This window comes from Podarcis muralis, chromosome 3 (genome assembly GCF_964188315.1).
Source record: "Podarcis muralis chromosome 3, rPodMur119.hap1.1, whole genome shotgun sequence".
Classification (NCBI taxonomy): Eukaryota; Metazoa; Chordata; class Lepidosauria; order Squamata; family Lacertidae; genus Podarcis; species Podarcis muralis.
This window is the reverse complement of record NC_135657.1, coordinates 60,173,277-60,183,558: the sequence shown is the minus strand read 5'-3', so window position 1 is coordinate 60,183,558 and position 10,282 is coordinate 60,173,277. Positions and strand designations below refer to the sequence as shown.

Here is a 10,282-nt window from a genome sequence, read left to right as displayed (position 1 = left end):
CATGTGGCTTCGCTTAAATATTTTCCATGAAATTGCATATGTTCCACAGAAACAAATTGACACAAAATGGGGACTGGGGGTGGGTTACGCAGTTATTGATTACTTGATGAATATTCAGCAATGTGTGCATTCAGCTGAAAATAATTTTGTCATTTATGAGGTGTGAAAAGATGATAACGGATACAGCAAATGAGAATGTGGTTGTCTTGGCCAACACTATATGAAGCGTAAAAGTCTTTGTTCCAATTTACTATTCATTTATTCTGAGTTAATAATAATAATAATAATAATAATAATGCATTTTGGATTTTATGACTCTTCCCTTTTGCCCATTCTCCACCTCACAGTCAAACCAGGAAAGTTCTGGTTACTGTTAATCAAAGTTCATTTCTATGTAAGTAGACACCTTCCTACTGAATCCTACCTGCCAGCAAGAGGCTGGTGATTTTCCTTCTTGTTATGTGAGGCTTTTGGCCTAACCACTGAGTATCATTATGTCAAGCAAGCGCAAATCTTGCCTACGAGAGGTATCAGTGGTACCAGACAGGTGAGCAATGGAGAGAAGGGTGATGGCACATTTAGAGTGTAGAGGCTAAATTCTGGGCTTTTGTCTGACCCAATAGGCTCAGATCAAATGAAACACGGGGTCTCTTTAAACCCCAATCTTCATTTATTTTATTCATTCATTCATTTAAAGTATATCTTGCCCACTCTTCATTGCTCAAGTAGTCCCAGAATGAGTTATATTAAAATTCAAAAACATTACACATTAATGGCAGGAAAGTGACCAGTGAAATAAAGCAACAATGCAGCAAAAGCCTGGCCAAAAAGGAGATCTTCTGTGGGCACCAAAAGCTTTTAAGACTCAGTAGCAGCTGCACCTGGGAAGGGAGGGAATTCTATAATCAAGATGCCATTACAGAGAAACCTCTCTCTTGCATTGCTATGCATCATATTTCAATTAACCACAGCCCAGTTATGAGGCTCTCCCCCATGGTTCTTAATACACAAGCAGGTCTTTATAAGAGAAGATGCTTTGCTGGGTATCTAGGCCTCAAGCAATATTTTGGAAGATTAAACAAATTGAGTTTGGGTTGGAGTGAATGACCCTAGCCAGGCCTATTCATGGACTCCAGGGCTGATAAGTGATGGCAGTCATTCTTAGATTAACTATCTTCAATGTTCTCAAGCAGATGTGCTGGGAATGTAACAATCTGAATGAGTATTTTCATTCTTCCTACAGGTGATGGAATGACTCAGCACAATTCCAATTATTTCAGAGGATGATGAAGGAAACAAAGAAACAGGAGTTGGTGGAGATGCTCTTCATGGAGAAAAGGACAAGGTGGAGGTTTTGCTTGTATGCTTTCATTATTATCCTATTAAGGTAGAATGAAAAATACTCAAGGTTGGAGTCAGGTTTTATGACAGGATACCATATAAAATTCTGTGTGTGTTTATATGCTGGCTAAGAACCCACTTACAGTTATGGGGCAGATTGTGAGGGAGAAGATTAGGAAGCAAAAGAAAGGTTTGCAGTGGGTTCTTTAAATGCCTGTTCTGGACACATGAAATTGTTTCATCCTGAGCTGGACTCAGGGAAGCTCTCCAAGGTGTGTTGCAGAAGACCCACCATGAGAATTATGCTCGAAAGCCAACAATTCCAGTCTGCAGATCTCACATTTTGGGGTGGTGCATAGAAAACTCTCATTCACCATCTATCTTAGCCAAACAGGAGCATCCATTAATGATATGATTGATCCAGAGCTATGTTCTCTAAAATATGTTCTGAGGGCAATAGCTATGGTATGGAACAATCCTATGAAATAAAGTGCCAGTTTATCCAGATAACTTTGACCTTCTGGGTTTTACAATAAAATATGTACAATGTTTTGGCAAAGACTCTTAAATGGCTGTTCAATTCATGTCTACCTTTCAGAAATTTAATGTGTTCTTAGAATAATGTTGAAGTTATAGTGGTGGAGACCATAGAGTGTTGAGACTCCTCAAAAGTGTTTCAAACTTTTGCTCAAAAGAAGGCAGCAGGTCCTCTAATGAAATTGATCTTTCTTGGTATTGAGCTGGACTTTAGAGGCGGGGGTGGGGGGGATGTATTTCTAGGTTGCTTCAGGAGAAGCTTTATAATTTAAGGCAGAAGATCAAGAAGATGAGTAGCTGGGTGCAAGATGTGTTAAAGGATTTTCACATCTTTACTGAGTATCTTAATTTTGTTTACTGGGTTGTTCTGGCAAGAGCTTTTTGTGGTCACTCTTGCACCTCTACGGTAGAACTTACATCAGGGTATCTGAAGCCATAGGAGACATGGCAGTTTGGGAGACTCTCCTGCCTGGTCAGTTACAGAGTCTCCTTTTAAAGGGGTCTGCTATTATTATAGCCTCAGTTGTACTCTGATAGTAAAAGGGGTTTGGAGTATGTTTAGTTTGAAGCAAATCAAGTGCTAAGCAATGATCCCCAGGCTGGCCAAAGCTCAGTTTAACTTGAATTCTTACATTTCTTGCAATTTCCCCTATTTTGGTAGCTGTAGTCTTTTGGATCAAGCAGCTCTGTAATAACACTGTGCTCTTTTGATGTGACGGTAAACCTGAAGTGCACATTATTAACTCCCAGTCATCCAATTCTGTACTGGTTTAACTTGTTAAGAATTTACTGTTCTGTTTACAACCAGGCATGTTGTGTTCCTGAGGCAGATAATGAGATTGTGGGTGTCCTGCCTCTATTTCAGATCTTAGAGTGCTCGTCTTTGGCACCAGAAGCACACTAAGCCTCAGGACCTTTAGAGCTTTGGAGATAAGGAGTTGATAAGGCAGTGTTTCCCAACCGGTGTTCCGCGGCACACTAGTGTGCCGCGAGACGTTGCCTGGTGTGCCGCGGGAAAAATTTAAAAATTCGAAAGATATCCGGAGAGGCGGCCTTCAGGCGAGTTTTAATTTTAATTTTCCTTCTCCCACTTAATGCCCCACGCTCGCCCGAGCATCTTGCAGTCCTCGGTAACCACGGCGACCCGAGGGAGGGGAGGGAACAGGGAAGTCGAGGGCGGCGGCGAGCCGTGATGACGTCAGTGGGCCGCGCTGCCTCGCCCTGGCACGGTGTGAGAGCCCCGGCTAGTGGCGCGAGCTTCGGAATAAGTGGGATCCACGTGCGCGAGACCGAGATCGCGGGTAAGGAGCTCAGCCCTGGGCAGGAGGAAGCGGGGCCGCGCGTGCGGGCCACATCCCCACAGAGAGCGAGCCTCCCCCGGCCCACCACTCTGGGCAGGTCCACTCGCATGAGGGGGCGGTGATGGCGACGGCCGGCAGCTTGCCTGCAATGCCATCCCTCGAGCAGGTGAGGAGCCCGGAGGCTACCAGATGCGAGTCCTCTTTCCCACCCTGCTCGGGAGTCCAGAGCACTTGGTCGCATTCAGGATCTAGAGTGGGGAAGCGGGGCTTGTGTCTGGGCTGGACACATTGGGCTGCCTGTGCCGCTCGACCTGCGGGGAGAAATCAGGGTGGGAGTCACGACCGTGAGGCAGGGCTGCCAAGTGTGGCAGTAGAGGACACGGCCGTCGCACCTGTCCTTAGGTAGGAGCTTCTTCCGTGTCGACCTGCTGCCCTAAAGTCTTGGCTTTTTTCTTGGCTTTTTGACGGTTGGCACAGAAGGAAGGCAAGGGGGAGGGGAAAAAATTGAAACTTACACTTTCGTGCGTCCCTCCCGGCGTGACGCTGCGCGCTGACGTCACGGGGCTGTAATGGTGGTGTGCCTCGAGATTTTTTTCATGAAACAAGTGTGCCTTTGCCCCAAAAAAGGTTGGGAAACACTGTGATAAGGCTATTGTTGTTCTCAGGCACTTTTCACCAGTTGATAGGGGTGTTGAGAGGATGATGGTTAGGCAGCATGGAGTGGTCATAGAGCAGCTAGGATTGTTTTCTGTAAATTTCAGAAATTCATAGGCAGCAACTATCAAATGAGGGTTGTGATATTTATGTATAAAATATGGCTGAGGGATTTGTGGAAAGTGTGTGTGTGTGTGTTAGTAGTTAAAGTTAGCAAAGTCATCCCCATGGGAAAATGAACTAACAATGGAACAATTAAGAGAGTCTATTAAAGGGCAAGTCATCTTCAGTTTGCACCAATTAGGATATAATATAATAGGCTGAACCTGCAAACAGGAAGTGTATAATTGAAGGTACAAGAACCCATAAACGCCAATAGCACTTTGCCTATCCTTACCAGACAGGTTGCTGCTGCAATTGTGTTTTATTATTATTTAAAATAGACACATCAAGTCTGAAAAACAACAAAGGGGAGGAACACACAGATTTTCCAGTGTATAGTTTCAGGTTTGTGTAAAAAGAAATGCAATTTATCTTCTCTCTCCCATTTGACTTGAGTGAGCGTTTGCTTTGTTAAACATTGTTCCGTTTGCTTAATCTGCTTTGTAACCAATGCAGTCTCATAGTATGTACACTCCTAGCCTTTTAATATAATCATTGCTTTTCATGCTTATCCTGTACTTTGCTCCCCCGCATATTTACTCTAGAGTTTTGGTTCCTTTGTATGCAAGGAACTGCTAGTCATATTACATTCTTCCGGTGCTGCCTCTTTTATGTTGTAATCTTGCAATTACAAGATCCATAGTCTTTATATTCTGTCACTAGTAAATGGGCAGGGTGATCCCTTTTGTGCTGGCTGGTTGCTGAGACCAGCATCATGTAGTCATGGTTCCTATGCTCAGCCAGCAGCACAGAAGCAATACCATGACCATAGCAGAAGTGACTTGACTGGTGGGGTGGAGATGTGGGAGGAATGAGGCAACAGGGGCCTTGGTGTGGTGCAGGCGTGTTAATGGAATCAATGTGGTGCTCCTGCCAGTGCACACACACTACACCAGCCTCCCTGCCACCTACCCTTAACCCTTCTCTGTCTCAACCACTACTGAACAATAGTAGTAACTTAACCACCACGCCCAATCATGAGGTTCCTTTGTGATAACAGCAACATGCTCTCCATGGCAATGTATTGTGCAGGGAAAGTACCAATCAAGGCACAGGGATGGACAAACAATTCTGTAAGATCAGCCAACATGGTACACACAAATACATAGCACAGAACTGGACAGCCAGGACCCTCTTCAGTGTAGACAGTGGCAGAGCTTCATGCTCCGGCACTGGGGGGGCGGACAGCAGGTGGGGGCGGGGCTGGCGTGCATCCCAGGGGTGTGATGCGCTGTCCGCAGGGTCGTGACATGCATCCCGGGGGTGTGGCATGCTGCCTGCAGAGGCGTGGCGCCCAGCGCAGGCGGGCGGGGGCAGCCACGATGGCACGCCACCGGGACTGTGCTGCCGGGGGCAGTGCGCTCCCCCCGCACTCCTCTTCCTCCGCCAGTGAATGTAGACCATCATAATGGGCAAGAAGGTATCTGCTGACAGCTTAAGCATGAGCTGTGTGACTTTGCAAGTGGGTCCTTGTGGGACAGTTTTATAATAGTATATAGCGGTGTTATTTTTAGTATGTATTCCATACTTATTTTTGGTTTTGTGTATATCACTCTGATATTTGTAATACTGGAGATTTGAAAGGTTTATAAATCTGTTTAAATGATGATGATGATAAGTTAATCATTGCCATTCACCACTTTGATGATGATGTTTCAACTCATTGTTTGTGTGCTGATAGCAAAATGATGCTTCAGTCAAGATCTCTTTCCATAGTCAGATTTTGTTTTTCTTAATGACAGTTCGCCTGAAGGGCACTGAGATTATGTACCCTTCTTTCCCTTAACACATTTATATGTCATAATTAAATTGCATTGAATTTTACCTCACCCTTTTCTCATTCATGTAACTGCAAAGTGAAGTTGAATATACAATAGTAAAGTGTCTTCTAAGAACAAAATATACATGGTTGTCTTTCAGACCTTTCTGCTGTACATTCTTCCATCAGTTCCGGTCAAGATGGCCAGGGGTGATGGGAGTTGTAGTTCAGCAACGACTGTAAGGCCACAGACTCCCAGCCCTGTAAAAGAAGAGCCTTTGTCCACAAGATACAGATACAAGAAACCGACAGGATGAGATATCATGAGGTGAGAGTTAGCTGAGAACTATAATGTGCCTGGAATAAATTCAGTTGTAATAATAACAAAATTGGTAGGCCATCAGTAAAAACCAGCAGCTCCTTAAAATGCATTTAATTTCATTTTTATTCACCTAAATACTTCAAAAAGGCTACTTTCTTGTTTCTAATCCCCAAAGGATTAAACATTCAAAGGTTTTTGTAGAACACATAGCAAAATATTTTATTTCAGCACACCAGGTTGACAGCTACCACAGTCATCATACTTTAGCTGTGGTTGTAAGGGATTGCATTTGGAAAGCCAGTTAATAACAGGTAAGCTCTATCCAGCCGCGTTAGTGCTGAGGAAGCTGTCAAATGTTTGCCATCCCCTCACATTCTCTTTTATCCTTCTTTTACATGCCCACACTCCTTTTCTCCATCTTTTCCTTCCTTCCTTCCTTCCTTCCTTCCTTCCTTCCTTCCTTCCTTCCTTCCTTCCGCAGTGTAGGTGGGTTCAAGCATGACCCTAGACCGAGATTCAGCTCAAAACTGATTTATTGGAACATCAGGAACAAGAAGAACAAGAATGAAAAACAGGGGCATTTAGCCGGTATATACACCTTAAGCCGGCCCAGGCAAAACACACACACACACACACCACCTGTGATAGGTCACTTTAATACTGCAATTAGCAAATCACAACACTGCCCCTAACTCAGCAGGGATTGGCAACCTGCCAGCTACTAACAATGTCACTGGAGGAATTTAGAATCCTCTCTGTCTTTTGTTATGCAGATGAAGCTCCTGAGCTCAGGCTGCATGCATACAGCTTGGCTTTGGCCTACAATGCCTGCATATATAACACCTCCCTCCCTCCCTCCCTCCCTCCCTCCCTCCTTCCCTCCTTCCTTCCTTCCCTCCTTGTGCTGCTATCACCTTTTTCTCTATGCTATTAGTCTTCTTCTGCTTCTTACACCCTGAATTTCTCAACCAAACATCTTCTCTATTGCTACTCTCTACTGCTGGAATTCTCTCTCTCAATGGAGTGACCCAGTAGGATTTGGAAACTCTTTCCCAGGGTTACCTGTCGTAGTAGACACTGCTGAGCATGCTCAGAACTATCTATTTCTGCTAGGGTGGTGGCGGCACCTAGAGTTCCCATGGTTCCTAGTTAATCTGTTAGCTAATTCTATTTCCCAGCACCAGATCGCTCAAGTTTTCCATGAGATCACACTGGAATCTGCTGTCACTACTTCACCACCAGCAACAACAGTGACAGGGCAGGTGGGATGCTCTCAGGGGTGTTGCTTATTGGAGTCCCACCACCCGAGGCAGCTGCCCTGTTCCTAGATAAAGGGGTGGAATTGGTGGTGGAGAGGTCTGTCTGGGTAGGTAATGCTGGCAATATGGGATGAGCCATGTCTAGCTATTATTGAACTCCTAGGTTAGAGGTGGGAAACTGTATCTGATTGATGGACTCCCCCACCCTGTAAGCCAAGTTTGATGTCAGGTGGGCTTTTATTTTGAAATCAAACTGTGGACAAAGTTACAAGCTGCAAAGCACAAGCAGTAAGCTGATTGTCAAGTCTTGTGGAGCCCCTTGCAAAGTGCCCCACAAGACTCAACAATCTACTGATAACTGGATCTTGTGGATTACTTTGCAAGGATTCACCTAGGTAGACATGGCTCATTACAAGGCTCCAATGTTTCTTACCCAGACAGCTTTTGGAAGGTTAGAAATTCATGAAATTGATTGCTTTTTGGAACTGTTGGGGAGGGGGGTTAATTTCTGAATGTTTCCAAGTTTTGATTCCATCACAAGCTGTGAAACATACATTGGATGCACCTTTGCTGAACGGATATTGCTCATTGAAACATTTGAAAGCAGCAATAATATTCAAAGCTTTCTTCTGTTTTTTTGTTTGTTCCAGCTACATATTTGGTGCTGCTGCAAATGTTGCTATTGACTTCTGAGGAAGACTAAATGATATGAATATTGAACAAATGGCATTCCTAAAGGTGATGCTTGGAGACATTTCAACTACATTCCCCTGCGCTCACCATTCCTGTCAGTTGAAAAATGTGGTACCAGGCCAGACAACCGCAGTGATGGAATGGAGTAGGTATTGACAGCAAACGATGAAGAGCGGAAACAAGGGAACATTTGAAACTATTTGATCCACTACTTTTGATTGTATTACTAGCAGGCACCACTTGATAAACTATAAAAATGCATTATTAGGAGAATGAAAAACTGGCAACTAGTAAGTTGGGTTGGAGGCGGTGACTCTCTTAAACACAAGGGAGTCTCTACATTTAAGCATGCAAGGAGGTACACAAGCCAATTTAAAATGCCACGAAGCAAAAACTCCTGCATCTCAAATGTCACAATGGATTGACATGACCACAAACCAGGCTTCCTCCTGGATTGAATCTTCACCTGGGGAACTGTCATCTGAACAATCCACACTGAGCTTCGTTCAGTGACAATTCTGATATGAACTGTATGAAAAACAGATCTTGAAAGAGAAAAACTCAATAGAATCGTAGAATTGTGGTTTTGCAGCTGTATCCTTGCAACTAGTACATTACTATGCTTGAAGGACATCTCAATATGCAGTAGATAAGCAGTTTAGAATGGCTATGCTTAACCATTAAGTTAGTTGGTGAATAAGGAAGTTGGGAGGGCCATGAAGAAAAATGGGCTCATCCCCCCTGCCTTGTCTTCACTCTCCATCCCTGAACATCTTCATAAGTGAGCTGCTTTCAGAAGAACCCTGAGGGGACTTTCTGGACTTTGGGGTTCATACATTAAGTGATTGGGGCTGGTGTGTGTGCCTGCGTGGGTGCTAGGTATTAATGTCACCTGCTTTGGGACTACTTTTGGATGTGAAATCAGGATGTTTTAACTGGATCTATTTCTGAGCTTTATGCTCACTTAAATTTTGATGCATGTTAAACGAACTGCTAATTGCTGGTTTTCTTCAGTGCTATATTGTAGTGTTGTTGTGCTTTTTATTACTTGTTATTAATGTACTTAGATTATCTATTTGGTTTTTTATGTGAACCACCATGAGCACAGATGTATTTGAGGGAAAATGTGGTCTAGAAATAAATTGACTATGACTGTTATTATAAATTCTCCACTGATGATTAGGCGTGGTTTGTCCAGTTATGTTTTAAAAGTTGCCGCAGGGAAAAGCATACATACCATGGATGGAGGTAACCATCTTTCTGTTGAGGTCTGCATTTCAGGACATGTCCACATCATATGCCTCAAAGAGGCACTCTCAGCATTACATTACCAATAGAAATGGGGCAATCTGCCAACTTTGGTTTGTTTCAGCTTTTTGTTTTTTTAAAATGCAACCTCCACAACTAAGCAAGCCCCCTAAAAAGTATCGTTTTAAAAATATAATAAAACAGGGAATTGCTGGACACCAAGGGGGTGTCTAATGTGCCATGGTGCCCACGAATGCCATTTGGGGGGCCCCAGGTTTATGGGATGGCGACCCCAAGTTACAAGGTGCATTTTGGAGGAATCTCAGCAGGTATGTATAATATACCCTGTTTTACCAAGAAACCTGTTCATTGTACCTGTTTAACCAGATAAAATGGACCGCTATCCAGTGAATTTCATCTTTATGATTTTTTTTATGATGTAGTATAAGTTTTGACAGCTTGTGCTGCTTTACTGGTAGAATTTTGTGCAATAAAATGACCTTTGTGAGAGGGTTGCTAATCATGCGATGGAGATTAGTGACAAAGTGGCCTACAGAGCCAGAGCCGTAGCTAGATGATCTTGTGCCCCTGGCAGAACCCCCCAGATTGTGCCCCCTGGCCACGGACAAATTAGCTCTTCCTTCCGCCTCTCCTCCAACCCGCCTCCTCTACCCATTCAATTCACTCTCTATTTAAAACCATTTCTTATGAGGCAATAATCAATATTTATGGACATTTTTTTTAGCCAATTTTGTGCTCCCCCAATCACCTGCACCCCTGGCAGGGGCCCACCTCACCACCCCCAAGCTACGGCCCTGTACAGAGCTAATGAATTGGTGATACAATACTGTATAAAGCTACTGGTTACCAAAGGGCTATATGCATACAGTGGTACCTCTGGATACAAACGGGATCCATTCCGGAGCCCTGTTCACACCCAGAAGCAAACATAACTAGCGACGGCACGTCTGCGCACGCACACGTTGCTTTTTGCTGCTTCTGCGCA

At 44.0% G+C, this 10,282-nt stretch overlaps 1 long non-coding RNA gene across 1 annotated transcript; it reads left to right on the top strand.

Moving 5' to 3' along the window:
* Positions 1-999: 999 nt before the first annotated feature.
* Positions 1,000-9,169, top strand: LOC144327156 (uncharacterized). The gene is made up of 3 exons (XR_013392065.1): positions 1,000-1,345; positions 5,916-6,082; positions 7,986-9,169. It is a non-coding gene; the product is annotated as an uncharacterized LOC144327156 (long non-coding RNA).
* Positions 9,170-10,282: the final 1,113 nt, after the last annotated feature.